This window comes from Saccopteryx bilineata, chromosome 10 (genome assembly GCF_036850765.1).
Source record: "Saccopteryx bilineata isolate mSacBil1 chromosome 10, mSacBil1_pri_phased_curated, whole genome shotgun sequence".
NCBI lineage: Eukaryota > Metazoa > Chordata > Mammalia > Chiroptera > Emballonuridae > Saccopteryx > Saccopteryx bilineata.
Genome location: NC_089499.1, coordinates 34,118,219 through 34,132,333, shown reverse-complemented (window position 1 = coordinate 34,132,333; position 14,115 = coordinate 34,118,219). Strand labels below are relative to the sequence as shown.

Sequence of the window (14,115 nt, the reverse complement as noted above, 5' to 3'; positions counted from 1 at the left end):
AATAATAAAACCAACTTGTCCTGCTTTTTATTATCCCAATGAACTGGCCATTCTAACCAATGTCATTAACAATCTGTTCCTTCCTAGCTGCATGAATTCCTCCACTACACCTCCTTGTTGATAAACCATCTGACTTATATTCCCATTGCTTAGAGGTAAAGCTCATACCTGTTTGTTTGCATACATTCCTCTTGAAGATTTCCTATGCATCAGTGAGTTATAATCTATATTAGCTGAATGTCAACTGAGTCTTAAAATTAAAATAGAGTCAAACCTGAGGACTGAGCTAAACTAGCCCCACCGTGGTACAAATCTGAGGGCTCCAAGAATAAATCCAAAATTTTATGCCATACTTGTAAGCTATTGTTATTTTCTTAAAACTTGAATAGCAGAATTATAAACAATTGGTATTAGAGTTCAGGAACAATATTCTCAGCACTGCTACTTGCTGGATTATTCCTGAGGCCACTGCATTACATTCATGCCACACTAAGCAGATGCTGGTTTGCAACTGGTGGCTGGGAAGTGCATGTTTTTTGGTAATACCTTTTTTTTTAAAACTGATGATTAGAGTTTTTTATTAATCTATTAGGTCATGAGTATTTATTTTTACCTATCAAATTTCTCAAGGGCTAGGATAAGTGCCTCAACATTTCCCCTGCACTGTATTTTTATTGATTCCCTCTTATTTCCTACAGTTTTTGCTTTATAGTTTTCTATACCACGCTAGTTATTTCATAAGGTTTGTGACAGTTTTATAGTCACTGTGGACTATATCATCATTTGTTGGCCATTATTATGTGAGCTTTGACTGTAGTTTAGGCTACCACTGGATCATAAGTTTGATCAGAGAAGGCTACCTGCTTTGGCTCACTGAGGTCTCTTCAGTCTCCACTGTTGCTTGGTCAATAGTCAACTCCCAAATCATAATGGTTAAAAAAAAAAAGAAAGAGCCCTGGCCGGTTGGCTCAGTGGTAGAGCGTCGGCCTGGTGTGCAGAGGTCCCAGGTTTGATTCCCAGCCAGGACACACAGGAGAAGCGCCCATTTGCTTCTCCACCCCTCCCCCTCTCCTTCCTCTCTGTCTCTCTCTTCCCCTCCCGCAGCCGAGGCTCCATTGGAGCAAGGGTGGCCCGGGCGCTGGGGATGGCTCCTTGGCCTCTGCCCCAGGCGCTAGAGTGGCTCTGGTCGCAACAGAGTGACACCCCGGAGGGGCAGAGCATCGCCCCCTGGTGGGCAGAGCGTCGCCCACTGGTGGGCGTGTCGGGTGGATCCGGTCGGGCGCATGCGGGAGTCTGACTGTCTCTTCCCCGTTTCAAGCTTCAAAAAAATACAAAAAAAAAAAAAAAAGAAAAAAAGAAAGAAACACAAAGAAAGGAAAAGAAAGACATAAAAAATCATGTACAATTTCCTCACTTAATACATTTTTTATCGATCACAACATTATCTGATATAACATTATAATTCCTGCTTTCTCTTGGATTACAAATCACTAATGTCAATTACCAAAACTCTTTATTTCAGATGTATCTCTGGTAAAGAACAACAGCTCTGATAAGGGGTTAATATTCAAAATATACAAAGAACTCACAAAGCTCAGCAACAAATAAACAAACAACCCCATTCAAAAATGAGAAGACCTGAACAGACACTTCTCCCAAGAGGCCATACAAATGGCCAACAGATATATGAAAAGATGCTCATCTTCACTAGCTATTTGAGAAATGCAAATTAAAACTACAATGAGATACTACCCTACACCAGTTACATTGGCTATTATCAACCAGACAGGTAATAACAAGTGTTGGAGAGGCTGTGGCAAAAAAAGGAACCCTCGTTCACTGCTGGTGGGAATGCAAATTAGTACAACCATTATGGAAGAAAGCAAAAAATTAAGAATAGAATTACCTTATGACCCAGCATTCCTTCTACTGGGTATCTACTCCCAAAACTTGAAAACTCTGGTATATAAAGACATATGCACCTGTATGTTCATTGCAGTATTATCCACAGTGGCCAAGACATGGAAAAAACCAAAGTGTCCCTCAATAGAGGATTGGATAAAGAAGATGTGGTACATATATATAATGGAATGCTACTCAGCCATAGAAATGATGGCATAATGACATTAATGGCAACATGGATGGACCTTGAGAACATTATATTGAGTGAAATAAGTAAATCAGAAAAAGCTAAGAATTATATGATTTCACAGATAAGTGGGATATAAAACTCAGACTCATGGACATAGATAAAAATGAAGTGGTTACCAGAGGGGAGGGGAGTGTAAGAGGAGGGAATGGGGGAGGGGGAGGAAAGGGTGTAAAAGCAAGACAAATATAAGGTAACAGAAAATGATTTGACTTTGAGTGATGGGTATACAACATAATCAAACGTTCAAATGCTAAGAAATGTTACCCTGAAACCTATGTATTCTTACTGATCAATGTCACCCTGTTAAATTTCATTTTCTAAATAAAATTTTAAAAAATAAAAAAATAAAAGAACATTTGGCTAGATTCAGCTTTTTTATCCAATATGTAAATCTTTTTTTAAGAGAAAAATTTAATTTTTTTATTTTTATATTATACAGTATATGTTTGGGCTTACTTCTGTGATCTCTATTTTATATATGATATTATCCTTTACTTTTCCCTACTGTTTCTTTTGTTTAATCTCTTTGACTTGTCATCTATTTTCATTTTATTCTATTTCTCCTTCATTAACCATTAATTTGCAAGGTTATATATCAGCTTTTTACTTAGAGCAAACTACGTAAAACTATTTGCAAATAAAATGTTTCAACTTCAATTACTACATTCATCAACTTTAGAAACAAAACAATCGACAGTTCAAATGCTATAGAGATGTTTATCTGAAACCTATGTACTCTTATTGATCAATGCTACCTCATTAAATTCAATTTTCTAAATTAAAAAATAAACAAAAAGAAATGAAACAATAATATTCAGGACGCCCACCCATGAAAGATATGAAAATTAGTCTGCTACATTCCCTTCCTCTTCTTTGTTTTGTGTTTCTTTGTTGTTGTTGTTTGCATTTTATGGGGGCTAGGGGAGACTCCCAATCTATTATCATAAAAATATTTTTTAAACTTTAGATGTTTCACACTGTAGTTTTTCTCTCAAGAATTATACTTTTTGGGCCCTGGCCGGTTGGCTCAGTGGTAGAGCGTCGGCCTGGCGTGCGGGGGACCCGGGTTCGATTCCTGGCCAGGGCACACAGGAGAAGCGCCCATTTGCTTCTCCACCCCCCCCCCCCACCTTCCTCTCTGTCTCTCTCTTCCCCTCCTGCAGCCAAGGCTCCATTGGAGCAATGGCCCGGGCACTGGGGATGGCTCCTTGGCCTCTGCCCCAGGCGCTAGAGTAGCTCTGGTCGCAGCAGAGCAATGCCCCGGAGGGGCAGAGCGTAGCCCCTGGTGGGCGTGCCAGGTGGATCCCGGTCGGGCGCATGTTGGAGTCTGTCTGACTGTCTCTCCCCGTTTCCAGCTTCAGAAAAATACAAAAAAAAAAAAAGAATTATACTTTTTGTTTTGTGATCACAATACCACAGTTATTTCCATTTTATTTCTAAGTTTAAAGAACTGTAGAATTCTTTAAATTTATGGAATTAATGTGCCCTATAAGTCCATATACATTCTTCAGTTTATTTATTTATTTATTTTAGTGAGAGAGACAGAGAGAGGGACAGATAGGGACAGACAGACAAAAAGGGAGAGAGAAAAAGAAGCATCAATTCTTCATTGCAGCACCTTAGTTGTTCATTCATTCCTTTCTTAATATGTGCCTTGGCCAGGGTTGGGGTGGGGGCTACAGCTGAGCCAGTGACCCCTTGCTCAAGCCAGCAACCTTGGGTTCAAGCCAGTGACCTTGGGCTTCAAACCAGCAACTTTTGGGCTCAAGCCAGCGACCACAGGATTATGGCTATAAACTCATGCTTAAACCAGCGACCCTGCACTCAAGCTGGTTAGCCTGTGCTCAAGCCAGATGAGCCGACGCTCAAGCCAGCAACCTCAGGGGTTTCAAACCTGGGTCCTCTGTATCCCAGGCCGACTCTCTAACCACAGTGCCACCTACTGGTCAGGCTTTCAGTTCTTTATTTTGATTCTTCCTTTTGCCACCTAAAGTGACCAGATTAGCACTGTCCAATTAAGACATAATGCCAGACACATGTGTAATTTAAAAAAATTTTAGTGGCCACATTAGTAAAGAAATAGATGAAATTAAATAATATACTTTCCTTAACTCAATATATCCAAAACGTTATAATTTTAATGTGTAAACAATTAAAAAAATATTGAGCATTATACATTCATCTTTCTTACTAAGTCTTCAATATCGGTGTGTGTTTTACTCCTGTAGCACGTCTTAATTCAGACTCGGTACATTTTAACTGCTCAGTAGCCACCAGTGGTGGGTGGCTACCATAATGGACAGCACAACTACAGATCACTTGTACACACAGAAAATGACAATGTTCTTCAGGTCCTTGGAACCAACGTCTTCCACCCCACAGCCCAGGCTAAGGAGATCAATGTCTAAAGCACATCTATACTCCATAAAATACACACCAGTTAGGAAGCCTTTGGCTGGATGACTTTTAGGAACTGGTTAATTAACACATTGTTTCTCAATCTTTAATGTGCGCAAAAATTACCTGCGCCTCTGGTTAAAACGCAGGCTCCATATACTATCACTCTTAGAGTGGGACCTGAGGTCCTGCATTTTTAACAAGCTCTGAGAGGAGGCTGGTGCTCCTAAAGCACTAGAGTAGCAACAGATCAGTCTACATTTACTGAGGTCTGGCATAACTGAGAGTGTCTTTCTGATAGCTTTCCAACTTGACATCTACAGCACTCTAAGTCAGTGCTGCCTAAGAGAAATACAGTATGAGTCCTATATAGAAGTGCCTGTGGAATTCAGGGGTCTCATTCCTTTCACTTTCCCTCTAAGCTCTTTATCATTGTCTTCTGGAATCTGATGGTGCTGAGATAATATACATGGCCAGTTTAATTTATTTCTTATTTTACTGCTCAAATAGTTTATCCTTTCTCCTTAAATAACACCATACTAATCTTAATTTATTTTTCTGAAACATAATGAGACTTCCGATCTGCCAGTTCTCCTGTTCTTTTACTTTGGGAAGCCTTTCATCTAATTCTATATTTCTTCAATTAAAAGATATCTTTTTTTCAAATTTTAGTCTTCCTCAAATTGAAAAAAAAAGTCTTATAAATGACACATTCATTTGATATAATAGCATTCCTTTTTATTTCCCAACAGCTATTTTTAAATCAATGGTGCATCTTGAAATTAATAATTTGGGATTAAAGAAATACAATGTTTTATAGTTCTTGTCATTTTTTTCCACCAGAAGTCCTCATAGTCCTATGCTGTGTCTCTGTTTCTCATCACTATTATTCTTTCTAATCATTTTTGTTTGTCTTGATTTTCTTCATTCTATTAGATTTTTCCCAAAGTTGTCCTCTAAGTCAAAATTTAATTTTCTACAATTTTGACTGGCATCCAGCTGCTCCTAATTTGGGTTTGGGTTTTTTAAAAGTTTTATTATTTTCCTGTTTTTGCTTCCCTTGCTTTGCCTTCCGTTATCCCTTGCATTTCTTTGAGTCCCTGCTTTATAAAAACCTGGGTTCTCTAATGTTGTCGAGTTTGGTGTCATTGTTTTCTGTTTTCTGGAATAATTCTTAATCTTTGTTTAACATACAACAAATGTCTTCCGTTTTATTAAAAGTATTGTTGCATAAGACCCATACTGATGCATTGGGATTTCTGTGCAGCTGTTGAATGTGTGTTTGGGGCGGTGGGGAGAGTCAAGTTCAGGCTCAGAGATGCAACAGTTGGTCCTACGCATTTCACTTTTATAGTTCTCAGCTGCTCTGTACTTCATTGTTGACAATGACATTTTCCTCTCATTATACTTTAAGCTGCTTGTCACTATGTCACTACTTTATAGAAAAGCTATTGATATTTAAAAATTTTATTTTGTAGTCAGCTATCTCAACTCAATTTTTTATTGTTTCTCTTAACTACGATCTATCTGAAACAGCTAGCACTTACATATTTCTGATTACATGCCTATCACTAGACTTTGTTCTTTATCTTTAAAAAGTCTCTATGAGGTGAGTACTACTAGCCTATGAGATAGAAGGAAAAAAGTAATGTTAAGTATCTCACCCAAGTTCACACAGGAAGTAAGGGATAAAACTCTGATTTGAACTCAGATAGGTGGGCTCTTTAAATCATTATACTGGTGGCAAAACTTGATTGTTATCTCCCTCTTTCCAAATTATGTTTCTTATATTGCAATGGTTAATATAAAGTTTGAAAAATTATCTTTATCCTCTCATTTCTTCTACAACCTCCCCACTCTTTGTTAAGGAGATCGCTTGGGTGTCCAAAAAGCTAAGGTTTAGACTGAGTAACTCGGTACTGACGGCATGTGTTCTTGGGTAAGGATTTAATAATTCTGAGCCTCAACTTTCTCATCAACAAAGTGGTAATAAACACATCTTTTTACCTCTAAGAATTACTGTCAGATTTAAATATAACCATTTATATAAACTGCTTTAAGACCTAGACAGAGATATGAATATTACTACAATTTCACACCTAGGTGCCTATTTCAGGAGCCTATCTGCTTGACTTGAACATCCTTGAGCCATTGAGTTGCCCAGAAACCTATTATCACATTTTCTATTCCTCAGTGCACACACATGTACATACCACTACCCACCACAACCATTGTCACCTGCCATTTTCCAAAGAACCATTCTTGTCCTGCATCCATGTTGCAGAGGTTTTTGACTCACCTATTCATTACACAATATTTTCTCTTTTTTAATCAATAAAACCTCTAATATTGATGGATAGGGCAATGTGCTCATTTTCAAACCTTCTCTGTATCTAAAGTTAGTCACTGAAATATACTCAGAAGATGGATGACCCCACAGAAAAAGTAGATTGTTTTATGTTCATATTACCGATGAAGAAACTGAGGCCCCAAAACTTACAATCTGACTGCACAGGTGGTGTTCTTTCTACTATACTTTATAAAGCTCACATCCCACTATTCGGCTCTCTTTGTCTTATTATCTTCCAGGATAATTATTAATTTACCATGCTAAGGGAGAAAGCTCAAGGTGTCACCTGGGCCCGTCAAATTTTACAATGGAACTTTACAGTGAAATTTTACAATGGTCTCTCCGACCAAGTCTTGAATGACAGTAGCACCCAAAAAGTGGCTTGAAGGATCAGAATTCACAGCGGTCAGAGGGATCTAAGGCATAACAGGGCACTGGGAATTGACAGGAGTGACAAAAATGCAGGCAAAGGCCAATGCCTTACTAGTTAGCCCTTCCTTATAAGGTAGGCATGCATCTCATTTGTTTCTTAGGCCCCAGCTGTGGTCAGTACCCACTGCCTCCTCTTCTGCACATGCTCAGAGAGGACCTGGATCTGAGATCCTACAAGATTGACAAAGGCATCATCAAAGCAAACTGCAATGCCATGAAAGGGTCACATCTCTAGTGAATTCCTGTCCTCCACTGTCAGAGGTAGAGGGTTCTGGGTAAACGTTCCAGAGTTAAAAATTATTCCCTTTTGGAAAATGATTTGAACTTGAAGGAGGAATAATACAACATAAAATAACTGAAAACAAGACATATTTATAAACCTTATATTTCATTATAGAAGAACGCTAACTATATGCCCTTATGTTACTTATGAACAAACTTTGTGGGCAGCCATAATTTAGGAGGGGGGCTCCTTAGAGTGGCAAAGTTTATTTTCACAGGCTCATGACATTCCTAGCAATGGCTTACAATTTTACCAGCATTTCCAAAGTTGTTTTCAAACAGAAGTTAGTCTTCAAAATCTGTAAACAAATATTTTGCATACTTTATTTAAAACATAATTAAATAGGCGATCATTGTATTAAGTATCTTCTCTCCTTTAAAGTGTCAATAAAGATTCACCATTGTAACCCTATAACAAGTAGGGAACTCTGGTGAGAAACTTTGGAATAATGCTAGCAAGTGCTACATCAAGTGCTGCCTCCACTCATTGAAAAGAGGAGAACACTGAGAAATGCCTGCAGATTTGCTCCAGAGTCTCAGAATGAGTCAATGGTGGAGTTAGACTTAATATTTATGCTAAGCCACCAAAGGAGACGAACCAAAAAAACATAACCAATAGTAAACCATTCACAGACCCTTTATCATCAGATATCTCATGAGTGAGGTACTCTCAGCAGTGATGACGAGCCTACCTCATCCTCAGGAATGGTTCAGAACCTCAGAAAACAGGGAACAACATAATTGGGGTCTACCGGGCATCCATCTTTGTTTCTAAGCGGCTTTACCATAGCAACTGATTTTTCTCAGAGTTTGCATGAGCTTTGGCACCGGACTCCTCAGAGAAGATGACAAATTGTCTTTCTCACTTTGATTCACAAGAAATCTCGGGATCCTTTTCCCTTCAATTTGTAAAATGTATCATGTGAAAATCAATACCAAGATCAAAAAATATGTCTTGCCAATGTGAATTTTTCTTAAGGATTTTTGTTTAGAACTCACAAAGAAAATCCATCTCTTTCAAAATATCAAACCTGGCATTCTGGGTTAACCCCACCAAATTACAAAGATCTTGGTTGAAGTAAAGATATACCACCACCAGGCTGGAGATTTAGGAGTACATAACACCCTCCTTCACTTTAAAAGAACCTTGTTTGGAGCCTTCCACAAAGTAGAAACTCAGAAATGTTTGTTAAACTATGGCTGCAGTTTTGAGGAAATTTTAAAGATCACAGTTCACAGTGAGAAAAAGAAGAGCAATTGCCACAAATCGTGAGCATTTCAAAGTTCTTATTATATGTAAATAGACCCTGTATCTAATGTCTTATGCTCCCTGTCTATGCACCCATTGCTGTTTATTTGAGGATTCCCACATGGAGTGAGGGAGGGACCCCAGTGGTACACTAAATAACCTCTAATTAATTCAGTGGTTATCCAATTTTAGCTGCAGGAGAATGTTCTGGAGGGCACGCTAAAACACACATTCCTGGGCCTCATACCCAGAGGTTCTGGTCCAGCACACCTTGGACAGGTCCCGTGAATTTGCATTTCTAATAAGGTCCCAAGGGATGGAGATGCTAATAGTCCTTGGACTACACATCCAATAGCACTGCCCTAAGGTCCTTTCCAATTCAACACTCTGAGAATCTAAATCTAGTGTGAGCCTCTTGCAAAACTCTTTTCAGTCCTCGCTTTTAGAGCAGGTGCAAAACAACCAAAAGGTTTAATAGCTAAGCACACCAGCATCCCTGCCCTCAGCGCCCTCCTCCACTCACGTCAGGCCCTAAGACCCCGCTCCCCACACTCACCGAACTTTTCCCGGTGTCGGGGGACACTCAGAACCCTAGAGACGGCCCCCAGCTCTCCAGAGGGCTGCAGCGCGCCCGCCCGGGCTGTAAGCTCTCGGCGCACAGCAGGAGGGAGCGCGCGGGACGGGGTCCACGCTGCGCGGCTGGCAGGTGGGTACAGAGCGCAGGCCCAGTGCGCGGGGGCCGTCCTTTTAAGCCGGCGCTGACCCCATCGACCTTGGCCTGGCTGGCCCCTAAGGGCTGGAGTTTTTAACTCTTTGCGGGCTTTGCAGTGAGCGTCCAGAGATGCTCCAGCTGCCTGTTGGCTTCGTCCACAGCGGCTAGGCTGGCCGCGGTTTGGGGGACAGTGCGGGCTGCCAAAATAACTTGACGAGAATTTCCTCAGAAATCCAGGGCAACCTTTAATCTGCCAGCCACTGAGCTGAGATCACTGCTGCTGTTTGGGCTGAGGCCTCGCTAGTTAGTGCCAGTGGTTTACTCAGCAGTTTCCTGAGAGCCAGCCTGCTGAGTACCAGAGAAAATGCCCAATGGGAGGTAGTATGGAGGAAGCTGGGCTTGAAGAGAGAGCACCCATGCTCAGGGGAGCAGGAGTTCTCTCCAGCAACTTCCAAGAAGGACGGGTCAGGAAATGGAGCAGGCCACAGAAATGAACATGTGATTTAGCAGAGATCACGATGAAAAACTTGGAAAGCATTGCCTATTCTTAGACGTGGGCTTGTTTATTTTTTCAGGGACATGTATTCAGTTGGGGTTTTATGAGTAAACATGTTCCTGGCTTGCGCCATTGAATTCAGCCTGTCAGCTTTATCATGCTGTCCATGAAGAGACAAGCTGCAATTATTTACACTGATGGAAGTGTATTCAAAGACCAAGAAGAAACAGCAAGGACTTCTGGGGCACCAAGCCTCTTGATTCTGGGACTGCTTCCTAAGTTAAGTAGAAAGTTTCCATGTTTGTTTCAGAAGGAAAGGGGTTGGAAGGATGAAAAGAAGTTGAATGAGGACCAGCAGGACAGACTTTTTATTATTATTATTATTTTTTAACAAGGAGAAAACAAATGTTTAAACTAGTAACTGGTTTCCTTCCTTCCTTCCTTCCTTCCTTCCTTCCTTCCTTCCTTCCTTCCTTCCTCCCTCCCTCCCTCCCTCCCTCCCTTCTTCCTCCCTCCCTCCCTCTCTTCTTCCTCCCTCCCTCCCTCCCTCCTTCCTTTCTTCCTTCCTTCCTTCTTTCCTTCCTTCCTTCCTTCCTTCCATCCATTAATAAAGGAGTGTGGGGAAAACAGCTGTGTTAGGCTTGCTCACTGTTTTCCAGCTGCAAGCACATTGCACAATTAGTGCATGAGCATATGGCAGAAAGCCACGTGTGTGTCTCTGTGAAAAGCTATGGGTGCTTTACCTCAGTGGCAGTTCTCCTAGATTGCTTTCTTGCCACTCCTGGTTCCCTTATACCAAGAGTCCCCAAACTATGGCCCATGGGCCGCATGCGGCTCCCTGAGGCCATTTATCCGGCCCCCGCCGCACTTCCGGAAGCGGTACCTCTTTCATTGGTGGTCAGTGAGAGGAGCACATTGACCATCTCATTAGCCAAAAGCAGGCCCATAGTTCCCATTGAAATACTGGTCAGTTTGTTGATTTAAATTTACTTGTTCTTTATTTTAAATATTGTATTTGTTCCCGTTTTGCTTTTTTACTTTAAAATAAGATATGTGTAGTGTGCATAGGGATTTGTTCATAGGTTTTTTTTTTATAGTCTGAGGGACAGTGAACTGGCCCCCTGTGTAAAAAGTTTGGGGACCCCTGCCTTATACCCTCAGCTGCCACCATGAGGGGCAGTTTTCCTGATCCCTTTCTCTCCTCTGTGAAAAGCAGGTTTTCCTTTGTTCATTCACCTGCTTGTTTCTGTAAGCCTCCAATAAACAGGTATGGTCCAATGCTTTCAGGCTCTGCAGTTCCTCTACTGTTGGTCTGAATTCAATGCGAACTTGCCTGGCCTCAACCTCCAGCATTACAAGGGGGGAAGTGGTTTTCCTCTGAAAATGGTATATTTGCTTTAAGCCAAATGCGTCCTGAACTGCTAGAATGCACTTAGCACAGTTAGGATTATGGGATATTCTGCACAGAACAGAAACCTGGCTCGTCTCTCACAGGTGTGTGTGTGTGTGTGTTGCGGAATGGGGAGGTGAGTATTCACTGTTCCTGGCACCACCCGCCAGACCTATTCTGACTGACAAACATGACCCCCTTCAACAGTCTCCAAAGAGAAACACCAATACAACCCAATAAAAGCAGAATGCTGGCGGGAGATGGGAGGCATTACTCTTTGTACATGACCACCCAGTGTTGTTTTTAAAACAGTAATAATAAATGCAAAACTTCTGACTGGGAGGAAGCTACCCCTCCAGCTCTTGTCTGGAAGTGAGACAATTCAGTTCTTCCCATGTTTCTGTGGTGCTTTTTGAGCTGCTTCCCTGGTGCTGGATCTTAGAACATATGAGTCCAAAAGACCTTGCCTTCTGGACAAGAAAAATGTCTCAAGCTGAGTTCTTGTCAATATGATTCAGCTGGTGAGATCTGTTAGTGACTCCTTTGGAAGGCAATTTGTGGAGGACTGAATTGCTCACAGCTGAGTTGACTGATTATTGGACTGAGTGAAATGGCTAAGTGGAAAGTCCCAGCAAATAGAAGCAATGATCACACTTCTCTGATATGTATCATAGGACATTCAGAGAAAGGCAGAGACACCTATGTGTTCCCAGACCCACACAAAGGAAATGAACCAATGTTGCTAATAGTGTTTTGTAATTGTTTTTCCTAGTCATCCATGTGTACATCATTGGCCTTCCATCAATGGTCACGTGTAGTTGGAATCACAACAGACAAAGCACATCTGAGACAATGCTAATGAAAGGCAGTTCACAGACAGGACCCCTGGCTGCAATCCTACTGACAGTGGATGGAGAGAAGGAAAAAATAGCAGTGAATGAAAAAGAGATGTGTTAATAAGTACTGTGTTAAAACAATAGCCACCCCAGGAAGTGACTCCACTTCCATGTTTACAGTGGGCTTTCCCTTCCTGTGGCCATCCTAGTCTGAAGTTTCTCACAGTGAATCCTCCTGGCTTTGTGGAACCTCACAGATCCTATGCAGACTCCACAGGGTGTTTAGACTATGGCAGTAGTTGTAAGCACAGACCTTAACTGTTCCTGGAAAGTTGCTTGAGACAACGCTCTGGAAGGGCAAGGTCTTCCAATGCCTTAGGGAAGTCTTGTTCACAGGAGCGTGAGCATATCTGTGAGTAAACGTACATACTTGGGTGCCAGTGCATTTGCACGTGTGTGATTTGGTTCATATCTAAACCATGGCTGCCGTGGAAATTAGCCACACAATCTCAGCATTGCCTCAGTTGCTGAAGGAAGTAGATGGGCAATACTCTAGGCCAGAGTGGCATTTGGTACAGTCAAGCAAAGATGACAAATCTCATTTTCCTAGCTGTACCTAGACTCATGAACAGAACTGTTGCCCAAGTCCACCTCAAATTTTATTTGAATGTATTGACAAGACTGTCCATTGATTTTGGCAGCATCTCAGTGTTAGGTCAGCCATTCTGGCTAGGCAAGCATGTGACCTGGTCATGCTCATCACTGATCTCTGTGGTTGTAACAGACTCAGCATTTTATATCCATTGGGTCTTAGTTGAGTTTGAGAATGGTTTCCTAAAGAGTGCACGCAAACAGTTGCTCTACTATTTCTCCTAATTTCTGTAGTGTTTAAATCCTGTAGTGTTTAAGAGCATGGACTCTAGAACGTACCTGCCCAGGTTTAATTCTCAGCTCTTGGGTAACCTGGGGCAAGCTGATGAACTTCCTTCTGTAAACAAGGATCAAGATAGTATCCACCACATAAAACAGTTAAAATAATTAATATATGTAAAGTCTTTAGAACTATTCTTGGCCAGCGTTAAGTGCTCTGAAAATATTAACTACAGTTATTAATAATAATATGATTATTATTATATTATTTATATAATACATTGTTCTTTTTAACGCTTCCTTCCTTCCCTAGTTTAGAAAATACAGTTGGGAAACAGCACCTAAGGGAAAGGAAAAGGGAAAAGGAAAAACAATGTGGGTTCTCCCTATACCCACTCATGCTTTCTCTGTTTGCTATGGGACAATGCCAATCTGATCATCATTGTTCTAATTTTTTTTTTAAATGGCTGCCATGGCTCTTAGGTATAGTTCAAAATGCTGACCATGGCCACAAGGCCGTACATAATCTGGCCTTGCCACTTCTCCTGTTTCACCCTCTGCTCTCCTCCCTTTGGCTCTCCCCTCTTCAAACTCGTTGACCATATTGTAGGTTCTCAGAACCTTTGAGTCTGCTCTCCCCTGGCTGAGCACACTCCATTCCGCCCACCCCAATGTCCTCCGCTCCCTCTGACTCAATCTTCTCCATCCCACAAGCCTTTCCTGGTGCTCCAAGGAAATTAAGGCTCCTTGAAGTCCTTCTTTAAAAAAACTGCGCAAATTAAAATTATTTGCCAAATACATCTTTCCTTCCCACACTGCCTGCATTCTTCATGTTCAATCCCCAGTGCCTACCATGGGCCTAGGACTCATTAGATTGTTAAAAGAAAGAAATTAAAAGTAATGACACATGTGATTAGGCATTTTTAAATAGTCAGATGTATTCATCTCT

General features: G+C 41.2%; 1 protein-coding gene across 1 annotated transcript in view; it reads right to left on the bottom strand.

Moving 5' to 3' along the window:
• The window catches only part of COL6A5 (collagen type VI alpha 5 chain), a 111,593-nt gene extending 101,872 nt beyond the window's left edge, over positions 1-9,721 (bottom strand). Inside the window, exon 1 of the mRNA XM_066244768.1 lies at positions 9,419-9,721. The gene's annotated coding sequence lies outside the window, so the exon portion shown is untranslated. The remainder of the gene's footprint in view (positions 1-9,418) is intronic.
• Positions 9,722-14,115: the final 4,394 nt, after the last annotated feature.